The sequence below is a fragment of the Stylophora pistillata genome, chromosome 11 (assembly GCF_964205215.1).
Source record: "Stylophora pistillata chromosome 11, jaStyPist1.2, whole genome shotgun sequence".
NCBI lineage: Eukaryota > Metazoa > Cnidaria > Anthozoa > Scleractinia > Pocilloporidae > Stylophora > Stylophora pistillata.
The window spans coordinates 19,334,885-19,359,680 of record NC_142529.1 but is presented as its reverse complement, the minus strand read 5'-3'; the positions used below and the strand labels follow the sequence as shown (position 1 = coordinate 19,359,680).

General features: G+C 37.6%; 1 non-coding gene across 1 annotated transcript; it reads left to right on the top strand.

Moving 5' to 3' along the window:
• The first annotated feature begins 9,352 nt into the window (after nt 1–9,352).
• LOC111343834 (uncharacterized) lies at nt 9,353–17,971 on the top strand. Its single transcript, XR_015993500.1, has 14 exons — nt 9,353–9,683; nt 9,842–10,036; nt 11,369–11,659; nt 12,754–12,850; nt 13,256–13,546; nt 13,724–13,797; nt 14,260–14,442; nt 14,952–15,125; nt 15,289–15,435; nt 15,903–15,983; nt 16,127–16,301; nt 16,688–16,748; nt 16,977–17,043; nt 17,142–17,971. It is a non-coding gene; the product is annotated as an uncharacterized LOC111343834 (transcript).
• The last annotated feature ends 6,825 nt before the right edge of the window (nt 17,972–24,796 follow it).

Sequence of the window (24,796 nt, the reverse complement as noted above, 5' to 3'; positions counted from 1 at the left end):
ATATTTTTACAAGCAATTTGAAATCCTTCGATGTTACTGTAGCCTGCAGTACTTATTTCGTATACCATATGGGTTTATTTGATATCCGGAGGTTACGAGATGCGAGGGATTAAATCGCAATAAGATAAGTTGCTGAACGGGGCGGCTAATGAAAAGAATTTGCATGGGCAGGGGGGAGGGGTTATTAAAGGAGGTTTGGAATGGGGAGAGGAGGAGGGGTGGCTTACAGCCTTGACCGTTTTGAAGAAAAAAATCGATTGATTACGGTAACTTGTATCATTCATGATTTTGTAGAAAATGGTGTATCTTTCTCAGGGAAGTTGATCTGGCATAGAAGAGAGATTAGCACAGTCTTTGCGTGAAACGGTAAACGTCAGCTTGCCTTTTCACGTTTCACGTAGAATAGCAAGAACCTTGCTGCTTTAGCTTTGGGTGAGCTCACGTCCTGGTGGATTTGGAGAAGCCTTTGTATGACTTACAAGGATTAGTTTTGGTGCCCTTTATCGGACATTTTTCGCAGACGTGAAAAAATGGCTACACATACAAGGTCACGTGGTTAATCTTACCCCTCGCGTTTCACGTAAACGTGGTGCTAAATCTCTATATTCATGACTGTTAGAAATGGCATCTTTTCATTGGTGTATGTCCAGAGAGACGCCCTGTTCAAAATAAAATAGTGGAAATTTCGGGACTCAAGATGTTCAAAACACAATGTATTGGCGCCCATACATTTATCACCACCAAAATAGGCATACCTTTAATATCTAATCAACGTAAATTGAACGTATTACTGTTGAGTATGCCACCACGTACATTATAAGTGTGCGGTAAAAAGTACAGATTTTACAATGTATAATTGTCAGATAGGATCGAGGTTCATTGTGTGGGATAAAAGCTGGTAAATGTTAAATAAAAATAAATAAGATTACAGCGATCATTGTAACAATAAAGATAATTACAGTATATAAAAGTTAAAAACAGTTGAAATTGTGCTAATGGCGACCGTAGCTTAACAGATGACCACAGCAATAAAGGTTGAAAGCCAATGAAGAGATTCTCAAATTCATCTTCAACTCGGGTGAAATGTCTCTTCGCGCGAATTACAAGAGAAGAAATGATGCGCCATAAAACACTCCTGTCTTCAAATTCAACTATTTCGGATTCTGTCTTCCTGTCACAACACATGAATTGATGTATAAAGGTAGGTTACACTGCAACTTCACTTAAACGTTCTTAGGTTTTGGGTCCACATCAGAAGCTCGAAATAAAAGTAATAACTACGTACAAGTGTATATTCACGAAAGAGCAACTTTAAGACATTACAATTCACGATAACATTTAATCGAGGTCCACCTCTACTTAACAATTCACTCACAACCGACTCAAACTCACCGTAACAAACTTCAGTGAAATTTACCTTCAACCTCGTTCCTAGGGCCTTTGCCCTTAGTTGGGGGTAGGGAAAAGGCCCTGGAGATGAGGTTGATTTGTACTCAAACCGCTTCGTTTTTTCGCAAACCGCGGGTTCATTATTCGGACAAATTTTGTCGGCGTTGCTTTAAGTTTCCTTTTTCAATCTTCAGTTCTTCTTTCAGTTCTTTTTAAATTTCTCATATTCGAACAGTTTTGTAGGATTTTGCGTACCATTTCCTTCTGTATCCTTGAGAATGTCTTTTTTTCCTCAAGAGGAGTTGTTTTCGAAGCCTCCCCGTCACATGAAATTAAAACCAAACTTCACTTCGCCAATACGAACAAAAAATGGAAAAAGATTAACAGATATCCTTCACAGATTTTTATCTAAAGGGAATCTCCGAATAAAGAACTTAAACAACACTGTTTCACTTCGGCGAAATTCCAGATTACAAATAGGAAGCTGTTCTGTAAGTTGTGAATAGTTCTTAATTATGACATAAGCGGGAAAACAATGAACTTTATACATGGGGCTAATGTTTCCTTTGCTTACATTCCTTCAGCGTTTTTAACCTGTTAATTAAGTAAACGTTTCGAATTCTGGCCAAGTTTAAACAGTGGCGTTATTTAAATTACTTTCCAGGGTATTGCGCTTAAAAAACAACAACAGCAACAACAACAAAACAAACAAATGATATCGTAACAACTTTATTTTCCTCAGATTTGCTTCTTTTTAAAGTACCCAATGCACCATTTTCTTGCTAATATTTATAGAGAGCTTTCATTAAATTTTTTTTTGACATTTTGTCTCCAAAATGAGACGTGTAAATGTCGCCACAAGCGCCCCCTGCAGACATTTTTTTTTCTCAAAAGCTACTAAGCAAACAGAACTTTTTGATCCCAGCTGGCTTTGCATGTTGGAATTATCGGTGTCACGAAAATATTGCTTGAAGATTATAACGCCGAATAACTACACTAGCTCAGATATATGGACTGAAACAGGAGAATTGTTATGTTTGACGCCAAATTTTTCCGGATGAAAAAGTCGAATACTTGAAAGTCCTCGCAGTCTTGAATATCCTTCTGTCCATTGCTGCGCGCATTTCTTGGGAATACTTTGATTCTGATTGCCATGAGTAAGGAATCGGTTTCTCTTCACCAACCGTCCAAACTCTTGTTCCGCTGTCTGGCTGTAACTGATCTTTGTGTTGGACTAATCGCAGAACCCGTCGCTGTGGTTTTTCTTCTTTCCTTGGTATTCCAACGTTGCAGTCTTTGTCGATTCATGGTGGTGGCTTTATCCGTAATTAATTATTCATTGTGTTCAGTATCTTTGTCGACGATTACTGCTATTAGCGTGGATAGTGTAGCGTTTACGGCGACCAAAATCTAAATTCTCAAGTTCAAGGGCGTGTCGCTCCAAAACGCGGTTAACGAGGTGTTTGGGACTACTTTACTGATCGAAATGACGAACCAAAGTTGACTGTTTGCACGAATCTTTATTCTTGAAAGGCAATCGACCACGAACCACAATCAATGACGAGAATAACGATTATTCTCACAGTCAATCAATCTATCGAACGATCGATCATAAATGAAACAACAATACAATAAAGTTCTATCAATCTAATGAAAAGCCCCGGACTACATGATCAAAGAATCGCGTGTCAAATACTGGGCTCTAACGTCTATAACGAGATTAACAGTACAAGTAAAACAGAACAAAAGTTTGGAAACAAATTAAAAGAATTTTGGTGGCTGATAAACAGCCCATTGTCCTATCTAAATCATGGGCGTTCACTGACTCACAAATTGGCATGAATTTGGCCTTTAAATCTTAAATCCATACAGATCATTGCAATATTTTTTTGTATATTGTCGCACAACACTGAAAAGACTGGAAAGGAAAAACCAAAGTTACAAAGGTTCTCACATATCGGTCCCGCTGGTGCCAGAGGTTGAGAAAACGAAAGGGCGAAAGTTTACCAAGGCTATTCAAAACTTACGAAGAATTGATTAAAGGAACGCTAAACTTGTCTTTTATATGCGCGTGGTGACGCTGAAAGGTCCGATTACAAAACCAATAGAAATACAGAAAAACAGATAAGCATTTTAACTATGTGGCTATCTAAGATCATTCTGAAATTAGTGAACTAATCAATAATCAATAAAAAATATGAGCCTTCTGGCTAATGTCCTTAACAGCTAGACTTCTCGCCCTGACGTTAGGGCTGAGATACAAACAAATTGTGACTTTAAAATGTCCACTTTTCGTTGTAGCTACCATTTAGGTCACAGTCATTGCTGGAGTAACACTGTATATTGTAGACTCCCGTATAACTGACTGGTATGGTCGAATAGGTATACCAATGAGCGTAACACTTTCTTTCGTGTCGTACGTAAAGATTTTCCACACATTTCGTCGCTGGGTCCAAGTAAAAAATCATGTACAACAACAACCACAACAACTTAACCATATATTCCCGCAAAATACGACTCGATACAGAAAAGCAGTGTACGGTTCGCTTCGGGTACAGGTGGTGTTAATTGTCTGCTATTTTCCACATCACGTAGTAATAACTTTCTCAAATATATAGCGGATTAACATCGTCACATTTTCTTGCATGGTATTTTGGTCTACTTTAACTGGTGTTTTGGTCTACTTAAATTCTTCATTAAACCCGCTCCTTTACTGCTGGAAGATAACGGAGGTTAGACAAGCAGTTAGGGAGAAAATAAGACCAGCACTTTCATGTTCGTGGAGTTAGATTCTTGTCCCAACTGTTAGAGGGAAATTGCTCTCTTTTGATGCCTCAGTAGAACTCTTTTTTATTTCCCCTGATACAATTGAGGGTTGTAAGTCCTAGCAGTGTGTGATTGCTCTATGAATCAAGTTGGTTCATAGACAGATCTCTTTAAATAAATTAGTGAGGCACGTGAAGATGGCGCGAGAGTGACTGCAGACCAGTGAAAAGAAACAAACAAACAAACCTGTGTTTGTCAAACACTGTAAAGCCTTAATTGTGGTCGACGATTGAAGAAAAAATAGAAAGTCTGAGAAAAAATACGAGGGACGGTTTTAAATGGAGAACAGGCGGCTAGTGTAAATTTTAATGGGTTTGGGGGGGAGGGGGATCATCTGGTTGATTACTTTGCACAAAATAAATCTGCTATATTTTGGAGAGGAAAGCTTTAATCTTAAAACCAGCGATAGCCGTTGTTTACGTCATTTTGAAGGTACAATATCTGGTACAATCGGTGTCAGTCATCAGAGGAAAGACATCTCATTCTAGTTTAGTTTTGAAATTTTCTAGGACTTTCGTTGAGACATCTGTGACACGTAAAATGTTCATGCTGTGATCTCTACTTTTGTTTAAAAACAAGATAATCAATACATAAAGGACCGAGAACTGAAATAATTTGAAATATGTAAAAAGAAAAATTTTGAGGGAGTTTCTTGATTGGTATGCATGCACGCAGGACACTCTAAGCGGAATAAGTTTCGCCAAGTCATTCGAATATTAGCCATTTTTCGAAGACAGCAATTATCTGGTAAATTGGCTATAAATATATGAAAATCACATATCTTCTAAATTAATATTAATCACTTTTTTCATTCTCTTCGTTGGGCAAGAAAATTTAGACTTTCTTCCACGAACTTCTCTCCTAGACCATCCCCCAAGTCTGAAGGACCCACGATCTATTTTTTCATTCGCTTAGTTGGCAGTGCGATGAGACAATTGCAACCTACACAATAACGAAATTGCGAGAAAGTTAAAAACATTCAGTGAACGTCCAAGCCAACACATAATCACTTAATATATTGAGTATTTTCATTCTTTCATCGGAGGCAGAGCTATCAAGTTTATTTTTCTGCTAAGAAACAAGCGTTTTCGCTGTAATTCTTTATTTCAGCTTCTCACCCTGCGAAATAAGCCGCTTTTGAATAGCAAAAATTCCTTATCACTCGCAACCATACAAGACTTCACTGAATAGACAATCAATTATCACTTCCTGAACTTAATGTTCAGTGGATCAACTGCATCGAGAAATCAAGTCAGTTTTCCAAAAAAATAAAAACATTTGGATCACATTCCTTACGCTGAACTTTTCTTAACTCCTGATGGCACAAAAACACCTTAAATTATTTACTTGTCGCGATACCCTAATTGCGTTATCTGGTACCTTTAATTGCGTCCTTTAATTGTTCTGACTGGAGATCATATCTAATTACACAGTATTATGATTAAGTTACAATTATGTTGATCACAAGTGATCATTCTGTCTAGTCGCTATCATAAACACATTTTCCTTAATTTTTGGGTAACCCAGAAAGTATTTAAATTGGTGATATTTTTTTACTAAACACACTTCTGATACACAAAAGTCATTTTCAAGCAATTATAATGACTCTCAAGGGCATTTTTGTCAATAACTGCAATTGCTCACTTCTACCAATCCAGTATTGTCTGTCCCAACTTTCTTCTTATGGTGTATTCAAGGTGGGTAAGGGAGGGATTTCCTCTGAAAATTTTCCCGCCCTTAAGATTAAAGATCATTTTCTCGTCCAAACCAGGTGGAATCCAATCACTTGTGGTTTTTTCCCCCAAGAAAACAATAATGAGTCTGTCCACAAGTTCTTTTCTTTGTGCGAACTCATCGTAAATAACTTTCCCGTCAAAAGTGATGTAATCCTCTTCGGTTTCTTGCTGTTTGTTTTGAATAAGGGTCGAAGCTTGGCGCGATCCAATTAACACAACACATTCACTGCGGCGGAGCGTCGATCCGAAATCTTGTTCGTCTGCTATGATGTCAGCGATGCTTCTAAGGTCGGCGAAATTTCCCAGCTTACCTTGCAAATAATCTTGCAATTGTTGAGCTTCATTACTGTCGCTTTCTGTGCACAGAAATAAAAATCTTTTCATCTTAAAGTTGTCTTAAAGTACCCTTTGAAGTGAAAGAACAACTAGCACTAGTGGACTACAAATGCATGAACTCAACCAGAAGCTACAATTTAAATAGAACAGGTAAATGTGCAAAATGCACGTGTAATTGATGTGAAAAAATATCTACGCTGAAAACGTGCTATGCGAGCTGTCATGCGTGTACGTTTCAGTAAATGTTAAGAATTCGAAGAAAGCTGATGAACGCATGAGCTGTCATCACATGCCGGTCAACCTTTACTTTATTTGGAAATGTTAGCATCTTTGATGGAGCACTCAATGTAATGGATTTAACTAATTATAAGTCCCGCATGAAAAGCTGTTGAATAGCAACACGAAGTTTAGTTAATGCATCAATATCATTTTTTTAAGATTACAAGGATCAGAGTGACAGCTCAGTTATTTTCCGCCTTTATTTGACAATCTAAACGTTCATGATACGACAGTTGGCTTGTTCCATGCATGATTTGCCATAGCTGAGAGATCGACGATAGCACCAGGGCTTTGTTAATCTCTAAAAACTATTACGGAAGAGAAATTTTTTGCTCATGAACCTTCCTTGGGTTCAGTATTAGAGTTGGGAAAGCAGGAAAGTGACGCATTTCTTTTTACGATGGCTTTTTAGTTGAATCCTTCATTCATTAGTCATTAATTCAGTGGATCAAGAATCAGTAAGTATTTCATACCAATGGTGATTGACGCTATCATCAAAATTAATTTTATATACCGATTCTAGGAATGCAGGGCGAGGTAAAGGGAGCATGTAAAAATCCGAATTAGCATAAATTAATATTTTTCCGGCATTTATCAGTGTGTTGAAGACGGGTTCGAGTTGCGCATGCGCGGAGGGTTACGAGATCATTGTTTGTATATTGAAGTCAATAGTAGGGCAAGGCATTCTACGGTTAACCCTCGCCGTTTAAACTTGTTAGGTTTCGTTTTCATTTAAATTCATTTACTTATTTATTTATTTTTCTGAAATATTGTCATGTTCACATCAAGCTTTTCTTAGAGCTATACTCTATACTTCCTTAAGCAACAGTTATCTACTTTTGTAAGTAATCAGTACCACGAAAATATGCATGGATATTTGTCTGCAAACATTATCTTTGTTTCAAGAGGGGAGCAGTTTTCCGAGAGAGATGCTCGAGGAAAACTGTGAGCTCCAAGGAACAGATAATGTCCGAAGGCAAGTGAAGGAACATATTTTCGCGCCAAATGGAGGTTATTTATGTCTGTTATCCTTCAAATATTTGCGTTAAAAAAATTGTTTGCAGCTTTCTGTTTGCTGCGTGGGATTTTTTCTTTTGAGTGTTCTCTGGTACGACTTTATGAACAAGCAAACATTTTCTTTCTTCTGTAACAGTTTAATATTGTAATATTTAATCTTGTAATATTTAAATCTTGTAATCTTATTTAATCTTGTAATATTTTATACTTCCTTTTTTATCATCTGTATTGCAAGGTGTTTATAATAAAGTAGCTATCTATCTATCTATCTATCTATCTATCTCTCTATCCAATTACTAAACGATCTCTCTTCTTGAATTAAATTTTAATCAAAGACGCACCGATCGTAGCGGACGAAAATTGAATATCGGGGAATATCACTTGAAAATGCTATCCTCGGATACCCCAGCTGAGGTGTATTCGGTCACGTGATGAGTTTAGGCCAATCTCGTACCCAGATCCTACCGTTTAACTGTTACAACCGCTTGGCCATGGAATGTCTGAGTACGAGACTACGTTTAAACCAATGGCGCGCGAGCAAGAATATTTAATAGCTCATGAGTCATGTTTTAATCCAACAAACATTTTTGTTTGCACGCGACTGGTCAGAACGTATTACGTGACCACATATGCTCCAACTAAAACTAGGGGATATCTGAAGATATACTTGACGCGATCTCCCCTAAATTTCGATTCTTACGTCTAATGCGAAAAACTCTGCGGTTAAATTTAATTCAAGATGAGAAACGTTGTGTGGTTGTTGCAGGCGAAGGACCATGTTTTTTGTTCATGAAATTAAATTAGAGAACTCTGAAAAGTGAACTTTCCCACGCCGTAAACGATAGGCTGTTCGTAAACAGTTTTCCCGCGCGTTGAAAAATATATGAAGGATAATAAACACAAAAGCCTCCATTTGAACAGATAATTGTCACCTGTCTCCCAAAAAAACTGAATTGTATCGAACTGTGACATTCGGAGAGCTGGTAAGCTCAATATATTTTAGGATACGGTACAACTAAACGGTTCACCATGTTCATAAAATATTTTATTTGACCAATACATGACTTTTAGGGGTACTCCATTAAGGTACTCCATAGGGTACTCCATTGAGTAGGGCTCCGCGTTTTGTCATCTCCCTATTTAAATGACTATATTTTCATCAAGGAAAATTTAGGAGTTAATAAACTGCGATCTCTTAATTATCAGATTACAAGTGGTATACCTTCATTTTAATTTGCATTACTTATTCAGTGATGTAACTGGCATAAACATCTTTGTCTTATGCCCATATGACTTCTGATACGACGATTCTTAGAATTATTGGATCGTCAGTTTTCAATAAACCTTATTTACGGTAAATACAGGGCGCATTTTAAATTATTTGAGAGTATCAGTCCACTCCCAGTGTAAGGAAAACAGTGACCACAACTGAAAAGAAATCTCTAAGACGGTATACATACTTGGATAATGCACGGTTTTAAAAACCGTACAACTCCTTTTATTAATGAACGTATGGTAAATCAACAGATTACCCAATAGACTTTTTGGTCGAAAGGTCTCAAGTTTTTCTTTCGTTACTTTAATTTGGTCCTTTTCGTGGATTTCTATGAGTGTATTCATGGCAGTCTTTATATTCCTTGCTTGATTGTAGAAGTCTTCCTTTAACAAATTTGCGCGGGAAATTTGCGTGCTGCTGTCCAAATACTAATCCATTGCGCATGACTTTTATCTGACCGCTGTGTTTTAGCGCTCTATGCGACCTTCCCAGGTGAGGTACTGGGAAATAAAGCGCTTTCCCTTCGGTGTTGAATATACGTTTCACTATTTGGCCCGGGCCACATTGAGATATCACTAAAGAGACATTGAAAGACTCTACTTGCGGACTGCTACGTAAAGGGAATTGTGTGTTGTTTGCAAAAGTTTGGTGAAAATCTAATTCAAAGAAAACATGACCTTGCGTAAAACCTAGAGCTGGTGGTCAGAATGGCTTTGCTGGAGATAAAAAAAGAAGAACAAGAGAGCAATGGTCAACCCCAATCTGAAGTTTATCAAAGAGAAGATTTGTTTGAAGATGAATTTGATGGCGAATTCTGGAGAAAGGTAATAAACAGGAACTGTTAAAGAATTACTTAGCCTAAATCAAGCAACTACCACCGAGTATGGACTACGCGATCAGCGAGTTCCTTGCTTGGGCTGCAAGTCTATTGACACATTGTCCTTAATCATTTAAATCCCTCGCTTTATTAATTTTTTCATAGGTTAATCAAAAACAGAGTGAAGGATTGTCATGGACGAGAGCTATGGATGAAGTTAGTGTCCAAAGTATGATCCAAAAATACAAGGACAGTGGACAACTGGCTTGTAAAGATCCAGCACTGCTGATGTTAAAACGATGGCCAGCCTCGAAGCAGTTCAAAAATAATCCTGAAGATCTCTTAGCCCTAGAACAGACGGTATGTGTGAGTTTAGGAATTATATTAAAGCGCGGACTGGTGTTCATGAACGAGTTTGCATTAGTTCTTAATTGTTTGTACTTTAGAAAGTAGTCCTCATGATGTGACATGATAAACACGTCATCCAATTGTTTTAAGAAAATGATGTAACGAAAAAAGGTTTAGTTTAGTTTCGTTTATTGAGATTTGCCACTGAAAAATACCATTTACAAGTAAATACATGAACAGAGACACGCAATAAATAAACAAAAATATAATGGCAGGGGAAAAATACAGGTTTGATCTAATGTGATTAATGGGGCTGTATTGCACGGATTCATTGTTGTGGTCAAAAATATTCACAGAATTACCACAGAAAAGCTTCAGCGATATAATTATTACATGACTGACTGGTGGGCATAGTGAGCCATAGTGACTGAATGAAGCTATTAGGTCTATTCTCTCTGTTTTCTAATTCAGAGTATGTATAGGGCTGAAAGTCTTGTTAATTAAAATGACTTACAGCTAAATGTTTACCCCTTTCTTCCCAAGGAGGGTCAAAATCTTGTTAGAAGACCAGGACGAGCTAGTTGGCCATTAACTTAAAATATAGTATTTGATTTTGCATATAGTATTTTGATTTTAAATCTGCTCTTAAAGCCAAATCTGACATTTTAGATAAAATAACATTTGATGGTTTACAGGGAATAAACAAAGACATTGTGAATTACATATATTAATGCTATTTTTATTATTGTTTTCCTTTATTTATTTATTTTAACGCTACAGTCAAATGACTGTTGATTATCTTACTAGTATTATAGTTTTTTTTCTTACTCATTGTAAATAATTCTTAAGTTTGTTAACATTAATATTTAAATTGTTGTAGATATATTTAAATTTGTAGGTCCACATCAGCTTTTTAGCTGCCCTTGTACTGACCTACATGACAAATAAAGTATGTATGTATGTATGTATGTACGTATGTATGTAGTGCTTGTAAATTGGACAGGCAGTCATAGCTAAATGGCCAATCAGTATGTGCATGGTTTATCTTGTTAGTCATGTCATGTAGTATAATTTCAGAGCTGAGCAAAGAGTTTCCTACAATCTGACCAGTCGAGCGGTTCCTTAAATGATGCTATATAAACCGCTCCACTTGGCTTATCTAAAATGTTAATAAATGTTACTAAAATGTTCTGATTTTAGAAATTTCTCTGTTGTTCAACTCTGAAATATTCGTCGAATAATCGTCGAATAATCCCCTCGACTTCGTCTCGGGGATTATTTGATGATATTCACCTCACCCTCGGCGAATAATTGTTAAATATTAGACATCATACCTTTTTGCAGGTGAATCGTTTCTTAGAAATTCTGTTGGAAAGTGAAGTGAATTCAGACAACAAGTATGAGACTTTTAGAGATACAGAAGATAAAACAAAAAAGACACTGATGCACTATGCAGCAGAGCTTGGCTTTTTACATGTCACTAAAACACTTCTGAAAAAATGTCCACTGCTACTTCGTGTGAAGACAATGGAACCTAACAGGAAAAAAAGGTGCCTTGTTACCAGTTGACTTGGCATTGGAGGCAGAGAATGATGATGTAGCAGCTTATTTAATTAGGATGATGAGACAAGAAAGGTACATCCAAAAATCTCTTACTCATTTCAGGCTGAGGTCTGTAACTTTTGTTATAAAGGGGTGACTAATTAAGTTTATACAGCTGGAAGCCATTGCTCTCCTATGAAACAAAACAAGGTAACTTTTACTCTAATTAATTTTCTGTTAGTAATTTGGTTTTGCAGAGCCTTACATATAAAATTGTGTTAATTAATTTGTTTTTGGTTTTTATTTGTTTTATTTTTCATAATAATCAGGGCTCGACACTAACAACAAGTCATAGGGTAATAGAAGTTTAGTTTTGGCTAGTGGTTTTTTATTTCCACTAGTTAGTGAACAAACTGTAATTTTTCGTAACACTTATCACTAGCCACTTGGCTAGTAAGTTAGTGTTGATATTACTTGGAATCAGATCAGAACAGTGCATGCATGGGTTTACATGTCAAGTCCACCTCAGTCTGAAATGTGCATCTGAAATCTCAGCTTATAATTACTGCTGGTAAAATTCAGCCAACTAGAATGAATTAAGAGAGACCGAGACATGAATTTAACATTTAACATTTAACATTTATATAGCGCAAACTACTATATAGATAATCAGTCGCGCTTTTACAATCAGTTAAGTTGAGATTGGACCTCAGAATTCATGAGGCGCAATATGCAGCCACTTCAGTCCATGTATTGAACTTGCCTTCCCTCCCCAATTCACCCTAGAGTAGACTCTACACAAAGATAGACCACAACAATGGGCACTACGTGCTCCACTCTTTTTAAAGAGTGTGTGGGTTCTTTAATGTCCCACAATTTTTATCACATATAAGGGCTTGTGAGACGGGACCTCCATTTATCGTCCCTATCTGAGAAGACTAGAAAGTCTAACCATTTGTAGATATTATTACAAAGGCAGCACTTTCTTCTCAGTCATTTAAAGACCCTGAGTGTTGGTCCGGCCGGAGTTGAACTCTCGACCTCCCGCATAACAGTCCAGCGCTATACCAATTGAGCTAATGAATCTCATGCATGCATTGTAAAAATGAGTAATAGTGAAAAAATGAATTAGTAAAACTTGGTGATATTTTTGGATGCAAGTTTTTCTTTTTAATTTTCTTTTTTAGTATCCAGGCTTTATATTCTTGGAGACCAGAAGACATGACCAATCCAAAGCCATCTATCTTCAGTTTTAAATCTATTGTTGCAAATCCTAAACTGAAGGTCAGAATTACATCAATGTCTTGCAGTTTTTTTAAGGAAATGTTTGTAATACTTGATGTTGACAACATTTATTGTTTTCATGAAAATACAGAACAGTTCTTCTTTTATTTATACAGGTAGATATACTATCATGTTACTTTGTATATTCCTCCACAGTTTAGTACATGTGAAAGTCACCTGTAGAGCAAACAATCAGGAACTCAATATTGAATTGCTACATTCTCTTTCTTACATATTGTTTCTCATCTCTACCCTAAATATGATCCAAGTGACTCTGATATAGTGAATGTTTTTATATAATTAAGCATTCACACTAAAGAATGTCTCACCTCCAGTTAATTACTTCTTTTTATATATTATATAATTTAACACCATTTCATCAGCTTTTCATTGGATAATTCATAGAAAACAGTGATGGCTGTGCTTGACCAGATGGTGAATCCTCACTGGCCCTATCTTCCAAAACTTAAAGAGACCTATCAAACTGACGAAGAGAGAGAAGGAATTGAAGGGGCTTGGCGCACAATTACAGATGATCCTCTAGAGTATCATTTTTGTTATCGTATTTTGGATGGAGATGAAGGAGGACGACCCCCAATGCTTTTGGATTCAGAAGGAGAAGTTCAGATGGTTAATGAACATTTTAACCCAAGAGACAAATCTTCTTTACATGTTATTGCAAAGAGCAAAAGTATGGTAATGGTTAGATCTAGATTGAAAAACGATTTATTATCCTTTTTATAGTACATGAGTATGAGTCTGTTTTCCTTTAGCTTAATATTGATTGTACTGACTGTTACTCACAGAAAAAAAAGGAGACATTTCTGTTTAATGAATAAACTTGACTTATTTACAAATTGCTTTCATTTCTAGGAGGCGTTACAACATCCTGTGGTTAGAATGCTGGTTAAGACAAAATGGAAAAGTTATGGCCACTTTTTTCTAAGGTGATTTTGTTTTTTTTTTGATGGGTAATGAATAGTCATTCAGTGCTGAAGTACACCTAATGTGCTATTCATTACAACAAGTATCAGCAAAGATATTTCTCGGATGATTTGAATGAATAAATGCATGTAGTTTTATCCCATCAAAATGCTTGATCAAAATATGCAATGATTTCCTTTGAAATTTGTTAGATTTATGATAATTCTTACAGTTAGATCAACTGTTCTGATTGGTTCAATTTGTAAATGTGTTCATGAACAATTTGAGCTTTTGGTGCCATCTACATGGTAGCTTACAAGGCTGAGTCTTGTCGAATATCAAGTTCTGAAGAGTAGTGGCTAAAACTAATTCCTTTAAACAAAAATCTAACTAGTTAAGTTCTGTGATTGTATATTCTGTAACTTACTTTACTACGAAGTATGGCATAAATATCTATGAATATATTTCCTTATAAATACACACAGCCTTCAAGCAGCATTGCATGCCATCTTCTTGCTGTTCTTGTCATATTCTTTGCTTCATGCCTCTACAAAACTGGACCCCACCCAGTACAGCGGTACAGGAGACCAACTCCGTGGATTTTGTGAGATTGTTTCCATTGTTGTGGTTATCTTTTACTTCTGTGAAGAAATCAATCAAATGCGTATGTAAGTAATAAATAGTTAATTAAGGCGAGGGTGAATAAATGAGCGTTACAATTTAAACAGGACAATTGGAAATGGTGATTGTTTTTTCCCTTAATTATTGCATGCGACGTCTTAGAACACATACTATCCATGTCACTTTTCAGTCCCGCAGGTTTTATGATCTATCGCTATTATCTAGCCCAAGCATTAGACCGTTTCAGCTTGTCAACACCATTTTGTATCGACACACATGATGTCAATCTCGTCTGGTTATCTTGACTTGCTTCGATCTGTATGCTTTGGAAAGATATGTAGTTGAATTACAACCTTATGGTAGAACGAAATAAGTTTCTACAAATCAGCACTGTGAGCCAAGCCACCATATGATGTTCGTAGGTTTTTGGTTTTCGTATTTTCGTTTCTGGTCTCAGACTCAAACCTTTCTTTTGATTCTAATGGTAGAGTTATTCCAAAGCTTGATTATGTATTTGCTTATCCTCAAAAAGTTGATTTGGCCTACTATTTTCCAGAGAAAGGCAGTCATACTTCACGGAGTGGATGACCCTGTTTGACTGGTTAGGCCTGTTGTTGGTCATGTGTATAATACCCTTGCGGTGCGCTAGTAGCAAAGCACAATGGACGGTAGCATCTCTAGCTATAATGTTCAACTTCCTGAGGATATTTAAGTTTTCGTCTGTGACAAGGTAAACCACAACTGGCGAGCTACAGTTTTAGTAATTAAACTGTTCTGCAAAGAAAAGGTTTCTTGTTTTGAAGGTACACACAATTTTCTCACCTTACAACTGATTTACCATTTATGTTGTACAGTTCCTATATCTTACAAAGTGCCTGCTCCTATCCTTTCAGGACTACAGGCTTGTATACGAAAACCTTGGCTAAGATCATCCAGCAAGACTTGACACGATTTATGGCCGTTTTCGTCGTGGTCTTTCTTCCCTTCTGTGGAGCCTTGTTTATATCTCTCCGTTGCTCTGGACAAAACCTTCTATTTAGGTACGCCTTGATTCTTGAGTTTGCTACAGTTTCTCGTAACTGGTTCATCCATAAATTCCTTGCCACTTTAGAATGCCTCAGTTCATGCCCGAGTCGTCGCTCTTTTTCGAGTAATTCTGTGTAAGTATTTTAAGCAACTTCTATGTCGAAGGTCACTGTTCACAAGACTAATTATAACCTTTAATTGTAAACTTTACTGGAGAGAAAAAAAGCAGCACGAGCTAACTGATTCTAATTGCGACGAAAAAATGATTTAACCTTAATGAAAGTGAACTCGAAAGAAATGACTTAAAGAAAAGCACATTATATATTATTTTTTAATTTGTGTCTGTGCGTGGACGTCGGTATTTGAACCCTTGTTCTTTAGTCCTTTTGTCCAGTCACGATGACACGAATTTTCTTTTCTTGTTGCGTAAGCGTTTAAATGATTTAAAGTAGTACTTTAATTCACTTTTGCATTGACTTAGTGGCTTAGGAGACGTATTCCTGAGTGGTTTTCGAGTTTTGTCCGAACAACGACCAATTGCGGAAGATTATTCAAACTTCAAGTAAGTCAATGATTAGTATTTCTCCATTTTGATTATTACAACTTGAAATTATTATCAGCTCAGGAAAACAGCTGAACGCTATTATACGTTGTGGGTGTTGTCTCCTTGCCGTCACGAAGTTTGATGTATATTTTGTGTTGTAGCTGGCTGTCAATACTGTTAATGCTGGCGTACATGGGAACTGTACTTGTGATTCTGCTCAACATACTCATAGCACAGATGAGCACGACCTACATACAGGCCAAGAAAGTCGCCCGTCTGGAGTATGATGTGGATCGTATTTTACAACTCACTCGCATGGAGAGATTTCCTTTTCTGGTATGTTACTGTAAAGTTTCATGGAGACCAAGCGTTGACTGAAGAAGTGGGCGTCATTGGGGTTACGAAGTTATATGAGCGTGTGTGCGAACAGATAAGTGTGGGTTAAGTGACGAAATATAGAGGCAAAGGACGTTGTGAGGATACATGAGAAAATACCGCACTGTTTGAGAGTGACAGTGTGGAAGACTAGCATTGCCAACATAATTTAAATTAGATCTTTCCCGGTATGTACCTCACATATTACTTCTGGTTTCGGAAGGGCCTAGCATCTCAGTCTAACCCAAACGTAAGGCTGTGAGGCCGTGGCAAGGATTTTATTGTGTATGTATCTCCTAAAGTAAATTGTTTAATGAAATCAGTCATAGTTTGATTGTGTTATGTAGAATTTGCGCGTAAAGTACTACAAGGAAGCAGAATGGATCAGTGAAAAGAAACTTGCGGAAGGTTTGTTTTTAAACAAGATAGTCCATAGTCTTTTTGTTTCGATGTTGCCAATGACTAACCTGGAGCTCTGACACACCTGACAGGCTGAATGTGAATGAGAGGTTGGTCTTCTCCACTCAACTGTTTCCAAATTGCATTCAGTAAAAGAAGAAATAAATAGAGTTCTTAAGTAGTTGCATCTCATGCTTCGCCGGTGGATGCTATCTAAATGCTCTATTTTTCTCCTAGAGCTTCTAGAATTTAGTGAGGATCGCAATCCTTGGGAATCAGTTGAAGAAAAGCTAAACGCGATGAGGTAAGAATCATTTGTTCATTGCGTTTGACCCAGCTACCTCCCCATGTATCTTTCCATTAAGGTTCTTTTAAATGTCTCAATAATTTCCCCATCCACAGGGATATGATGAGAACAATGGTCAAACAGATGAGGCTTGGGAGAGATTGAACAATTGTTAGTCAGAATGGTAGCAATGGGACTCTGTCTGTTTAGTTGACTTTTTTATTCCGTTGAGCTTGTTTTGAACCCCTTCAGTGCAAAAATATAGAGAAGTTTTCTTCTCAAAAGCATGTGGAAATACAAACTAATACTGCATAACAAACAGCAACCACAAAAGCAGTAACGGAAACAACAGAGAAAACACAAACAACCATTGAGCAGTGGGGTGTGACGCAAAGTAGAGCTAAACGAAATTGCTCCAAATCAGCTGTAGAGCGTATCTTTAAGCTACTCTTTATTAGAATGGGATATTTATTCATTTACCCGCGTATCTATTCTGTAAACTTTATTTATTTGAGGTTCTATAAAAATATTATTTGGCTCGATACGTTTTTCAAATTACTGAGTTAATCTCCTGGTTTATGTGGCTGCTCCAAGCTTCATGGTGCTAACGGACGTAGTTGAAATTATTAGAGACAAGTTAAAACTTCGTTTTGTGACTTGGAACATTTTCAATCCAGTACTAGTTTGCTTTTATTTGGTGGTTTTGAAGAAAAGAAGAAAGTACAGCAGCAGAGACAGTTTAAGTGTTTGAAGTGTTTTCTACTTGAGACTATTGTGAAAGTTTTGTACTTTTTAACCAGTTTAAGAAGAGAATTTACTTATATTCAGATCTGCATTGTATAGTGCTGTCCACACACGTCGAGCTTTGCAAACGTAATTGCAGAATATTAATTACAAATACTTGTACTTAAACGTGTATTGGATAGCATTGAACGGTGAAACAACATTTCTCGTAGTTTTGATTTCTTCCCAATTGTTTCCCTCACTACCTGTACTCACAGTGTGCTTTACACTCTTTCTATGTCATGCACTGTTCAGTGTATTTGGTGTACTCGGCTGTTATTTAACTGACATTAGAATGTAATGAAGACTAGAACCGCATTTGTACGTAGGATGGTGCACCTGCGAAGCTGCCATTAAAAGGTGGCCGCCAGGATGAAGGACAATACAGCAAAACTACAACCAATGCTACATATTAGCTTTGTACGTTTTTATTTTGGTAAAAGTTAGAGGAGGATAACTTTACGGACAGCAAAGTGCATGTCTCATTGCCTGATTGTCTACTTCGCTGATCTTTCAGCAGTAAAGAAAGGGACTCAAAGATGAGTTGAAGGTGACTAAAACAGCGTAATTCTCCTACTAAAAAGTATACGCGGTAAATGTGTTCCTCTTGAAAAAAAGGTCACAAACGCCAGCACACATTATGGTACATAACATACTTCAAAAACGTATGATGCACGATCCTCGCAGTAGATAGCGCTATTTAAGCAATAGCGAATATCAGACCTGAAAAAATCAGGCCTGTACGGGATTCGAACCACTGGCCTCTGCGATACTAGTGCAGCGCTCTACCAATTGAGCTAACAAGCCAACTGGGAGCAGGCCGTTAAGTTGATCAACTTAACGGCCTGCTCCCAGTTGGCTTGTTAGCTCAATTGGTAGAGCGCTGCACTAGTATCGCAGAGGTCAGTGGTTCGAATCCCGTACAGGCCTGATTTTTTTCAGGTCCGATTTTCGCTATTGCTTAAATAGCGCTATCTACTGCGAGGATCGTGCATCATACGTATCTAATACCGCAGTTCAAAATAAATACTTCAAAAAGTCATTAATAATTCATGAGGCTAGCAGCCTATCAAAACATTGATAAAACATCAGATTTACGATCCCTAACACTTGGTTATGTATGATAATTTTGAAAAGCCCGGTTGCGGCTTTGACTACAGACCCAGGAGAGTGCGGGGCTGAAGGTGCAAACAGTGCAATTATCGCTTAGTCTCAAATGAAATGATCTTTTTATAAAGGTTATTAGTGATTTTTATATAAAAGTTACCTTACACAAAATGTTAATGGCGTCGCTTCCATTGCAGTCTTTCAAATGACGCCGCAATCCACAGCAGAAACTATACAAACTTCTAGGAGGATAGCGCTCCCCATGCTCTTTACACTCTTCACAACAAACTTTGTCATTTAAAAATTCAAGAATTCAGCGCTCACGTCTGCAACACTCGTTTCTAAGCTTTGAACCTTGTCCACTTCGACTTTAAATCCTCTTTCCTCAAAGCTGGCGTTTTTATTTCTTCTTGAACTTTGCCACGCCAAATTATTTTGTAAGCCCACTTTGTGGCATACCGCTTAGACTTTAGAATACAACTATCCAAATACTCTTCATTCTTCGGCACTCAGTTTTGGTTCTCGAAAAACGCGTTTAGGCGGCATCTCAAGTTCAAGCTCTCTGAACTTGTCACAACAGCCGAACATGGAGCATTTTTCCTATGTCTCTAGAGAGGCATGGGTTTTTTAAACTGTTCAAAAAACTCGCAGCCCGTGTTTCATCGGCTCTAAAAACACTCTGGTCCGCCTCGTGTTTTTAGACCCGATAAGACGCTACTGTTCGTTTTTTAAACATTACTTAAAAGGCCAACCAATAGATCAGTTGATGCCAGACATCGATAAAATAGCTCGGTGGCCGAACGAAGGTAAGTTTCCGTGCGAAGGGCAAACAAGGATGAGATAATTCCCAAGAAATGCTGTGAGGAAGGAAAGTATGTTGAGTATTGCCAGATAATATGCGTGTTTTTTGTACTGCACCTGCGGGAAACGCATCAGTTGTAGGAACATATTTGTGTTTATTATCCATCTACATTCCGTAGAGTACAAATAACACCATAGACCACTTTCATAATTGGCTGCCGGATTAAGATTCTTTTGTTTAAATTTAAATTTGCTCGAGTGGCCTCGCTTGAGATAATGTCTTCTTTTGAATTTTGTACTGGAGAACGAGGCCACCCAGGCAAATTTATATGTAAACAAAAGAATTTTAATCCGGCAGCCATTTATGAAAGTGGTCTATAGACGGGTACAAATATCACGCGGTTTTGTACTCCAGGAACCGGTTTTCTCGCATCGCGCAAGCGACGAATTGGATTGAAGTTACGAAAAAAAAAATGGCGGACAATTTGAATCATATCTCCGACGACGAAGAGTCAAAATGGCTGGCAAATATGGATCTAAGTTTGTTAGATGAATCGAACGAAGAAAAACAGTATGACAACCAGGAAATTTCTTCATTTGTTGAAGAAAATAGAAACCTGAGCAGCGGCAGGACAACGCGCTAATTCCGTTCCGCCTCGCATATTTCTGTCACGCACTCCCCGTAAATAAACATCCGCGAAATTCGCTCGCACTGAACTGACAATTTGGCGTTTTGTATGATAAAGAACCTATTAAAAGTTTTGTTGCGTAGTATCGCTGAGTATTTTTACTAGTTCTTTGTCGGCACAACTCGTAAAAATACTCAGTGATACTACACAACAAAACTTTTAATAAGATATATGTATTGCACCTCCTGTTAAATTTGTCGACGTTATTCTGCCTGTAAGAGGCTGTTCTTTTCTTTCATCGCAAGTTTTTCTGTAATTAGATCAAGAGATATTTCGTCCTAATCACACCTGCCTAGTAGACCTTTCTCAGCAAGAATTATTTGAAGAGCGACTTCTCAAACATTTATTCTGAATCAATACCCTAGAAGGTAAAGGATAGTGGCGAAAGCTTTGAAATGCCATTAGTCAGAATGGGAGCATATATTGATCAAGGTTATAGGCTTCTGGTCTGAAAACTTGAGTGATTTTGATCCTTCAAGGTAACCAAAGAATGTAATATAGTAGGGGCATGTGCAACGTTGGCTATTTTCTTGACGAAAAACAGCAGTTTATATTTAAGTGGGGCAAGGATTCTCGCAGGTGAGCTGCGTTTTAAGCAATTGCAGAAAAAGTAATTAATTCTATTTATAGTTATGAGTTTATCTTTACTTTGTAGAAATTTAATTCAAGTGCAACTTGGTTTAAAGAGTCGGTTCATTCACCTGGCAAACATATGGCATCGGTGATTTCACTATTTGAGTGCATGATAATATTTCTTACAATGACTTCACTGATAAGTGTCTGTCTATCGGGTGTTCATCACTTGTAAGGAAATTATTAAATCAGTACTGTTGTCTTTACTCACCATACAGTGGTAGCCAGTAGGTGGCTTTTGAAGTCTTTACCCTTGTCATCCGATAAGATATATATTCGTTCCCTCAACCTACAGTACTTTCAGAAACAAGGATTAAAGGATCAATCATGATGTATAACTTGAACAGGATTGGCTCTACGGACAGCAAAGGGCTTGTCTGATTGTCTGCTTTACTGCTTGTCTAACTTCGCTAATCTTCCAGCAGTAGAGACACGGGTTTAAAGTTGAGTTAAAGTTGAGCAACTTTAAGACATTACTATTCCCGATAACTTTTAATCGAGGTCCACCTCTATTTAACAGTTCACTCACCACCGACTCTAACTCACCGCAACAAACTTCATTGAAATTTACGTTCAACCTCATTCCTGGGGCCTTTGCCCTTAGTTGGGGGTAGGGAAAAGGCCCTGGGAACGAGGTTGATTTGCACTCAAACCGCCTTACATACGCTTCGTTTTTTGCAAACCGCGGGCTCATTATTCGGAAAAATTTTGTCGGCACTTTACTCAATTTCCTTTTTCAATCGTCAATTCTTTCATTCCTTTTTAAATTTCTCATATTCGAACAATTTTGTAGGATTTTACGTACCATTTCCTTCTGTAGCCTTGAAAATGTCTTTTTTTTTCCTCTAGAGGAGTTGGTCAGTTTGAAGCCAGTTTTGGCACTTAACATTACATTCTTTTCTTCCTCGCCGACATGAAATTAAAACCAAACTTCACTGCGCCAATATGAACAAAAAATTGAAAAAGATATCTCTTAATAGATATCCTTCACATATTTTTATCTGAAGGAAATCTCCAAATAAAGAACTTAAACAAGACTTTGTTTCATTTCGGCGAAATTCCAGATTACAACTAGGAAGCTCAGTGCGGTTCTGTAATTTATGAATGGTCGCTTGATTATCACATAGGCAGGGAAAACAAGGAAATTTACACATGGGGCAAAACTTTCTTTTGTTTACACTCCTTCTGATTTTTTAACCTGTTAATTAATTAAACGCTTTGAATTCTGGCCAAGATGAAACAATTGCACGGGTTAAATTACTTTCAAGGGTATTTCACCAGAAAAAATAATTAAAAAACAAACAAACAAACAAACAAATGAGATCCTAACAACTTTATTTTCCTCACATTTATGTTTCTTTTTAAAGCATCCTAAGTGCCCAGTGTACCATTTTCTTGCTAATTTTTATGTAGAGCTTTCACTAAGTATTTTTCTAACATTTTGTCTCCAAAATGGAAAGCATTAATGTTGTCACACGCGCCCCCTGCGGACATTTTTTTTTTCCAATTCCTCAAAAGCTGTTACGTTACACCGAACTGGTTAATAACACCAGCTGGCTTTGCATGTTGTTATTGTCGGTGTCACGCATATATTGCTTGAATATGGTGACGCCGAATAACTACACTAGTTCAGATGTATGGACTGAAACTGGAGATTTGTTAGGTTTGACGCCAAGTTTTGTGGGTAAAAAAGTCGAATACTTGAAAGGTCTCATACTTTCTTTCGTATCGTGTGCAAAGATTTTCCACACATTTCGTCGCTGGTTCCCAGTAAAAGATCATGTACAACAACAACCCCAACAACTTAAAGATATATCCCCATAAAAAGGATTCAATACAGAAAAGCAGTGTATGGTTCGCTCTGGGTGCAAGTGGTGTTAATTGTCGGCTCTCCTCCACATCACATAGTAATAACTTTTTCGAGCTATAGTGGATTTAGGGATATATTGGACATCACGTGACTAAGGTATTTGACACCCTCGGGAAACAGCTATGACGAGTCTCGACTAAAACCTATGGTTAGGGTTGGGATTGCAGAGATCACGCTAGTTCCATTGATCTTTTTTCCAGTATCTTGGGTTAGGGTTTGAGCATCCATAAATCGCGTGACCAGCATTCTCATTACCTTCCAGAACCCTGGGGCGGCTGGCCACAAGGCACTAGTCTTGCTGAGCCCAAAACATTCTGCACTAACGTGATAATTTGAAAACTGACCACCCCCCTTACTTGCACTTTGTGTTCTAATCCCAAATTGAGCCCTGCAAGGTAGGCTTTCGACAACTACCCTCCCCCTCTAAGTCCTTATCCTTTACTAGGATTTACACAACTTTCTAGTCTTACTAGTACCATAACTAGTTAAGAGCTTGCATAGTTGGTGACATCAAAATAGCAATATAGTGACAAAAGGAAGTAGTTGTTAACAATTAACATCGTCACACTTTCTCGCATGAAGTATAACTGGTGTTTTGGTCTACTTAAATTCCTCGTTAAACCCAATCCTTTACTGCTGGAAGATAACTGAGGTGAGACAAGCAGTTAAGGAGACAATAAGACAAGCACTCTCATGTTCGTGGGGTTAGATTCTTGTCCTAATTGTTAGAGGAAAATTGCTCTCTTTTGTTGTCTCAGTAGAACCTTTTTTTACTTCTCCTGGTACAATTGTGGGTTGTAAGTCCTAAGATTGCGTAGTGACTCTAAGAGTCAAGTTGGTTCACAGACATTTCCTATTTGAATAATTAATTTAGTGAAGAAGCGTGAAAATGGCAGTGAGAGCGACTGCTGACCAAGGAAAAGAAAGAAACAATCAAACCTCCGAAGTCTTGCATCCGCGTTTGTTAATTCCTGGTCGATGATTGAATAGCAAATTGGAAGTCTGAGAGCAAAATACTAGGGACCATTTTAGAAAGAAAACAGGAGGCTGGTGCGAGTTTCTATGGGTTTAGAGGGGGGTCAAGGTGATCTGGTTGAATATTTTGCATGAAATTATTTTCAATCTTCAAACTAGGAAATAGCCGGTGCTTGTTCTATTATGAACATATGATACTCATATATAATTGGTGTCACTCATCATTTAATTCTAGCGACTGCCTGTCACTCGGTAAGTTGTAAGATGACATGTTATCACGTATCAGACAAAGAAACAGTTTAACTTCTTAATTTGCATTTTGTACCCTGCTTGCAGTCCGCACTTTAAGGCCGTTTGCACGGCAGAAAAATTGTCAAAAAAGGAGTACGGACCTGACATTTTTGCCCGTGTAAACAATCCGTACCATGTTTTGGGGGATGGGTACGGACCCGTGTTTTTTCTTGTTTTGGGGCCATAGGCGTCTATGGCCCCAAAACCAGAAAAAACACGGGTCCGGACCAATTTCTTGCATCACGCGTCTCCATTTTGTTTACAGGAATTACCGTATTTACTCCAATAAGCGCCACCCTCGATTAAGCGCCGCCCTCGAATAAGCGCCGCACCCCCGATGCAGCGCTTATTGGAGGAATTCCGTATAACCAGGAAAAACACTATAAAACAATTTTAACACAGCATCGGCAATTTATATTCTTTAAATGTGATGTTCTTTAGTTCAAAGTGACTGTATTTCTCTGCTCGGGTTATGAAACGCTCGGGGTTTTTTCACCGCGTGAATTTCTCTCGTAATTCTAGATTTACTATCAGTTTAGCATCAGTCCATAGGAAAATTGACAGATAGAAAGTGTACCGTTGAATAAAAATATAGAAAAAGTAAATTTGTCTGGTGCAATTT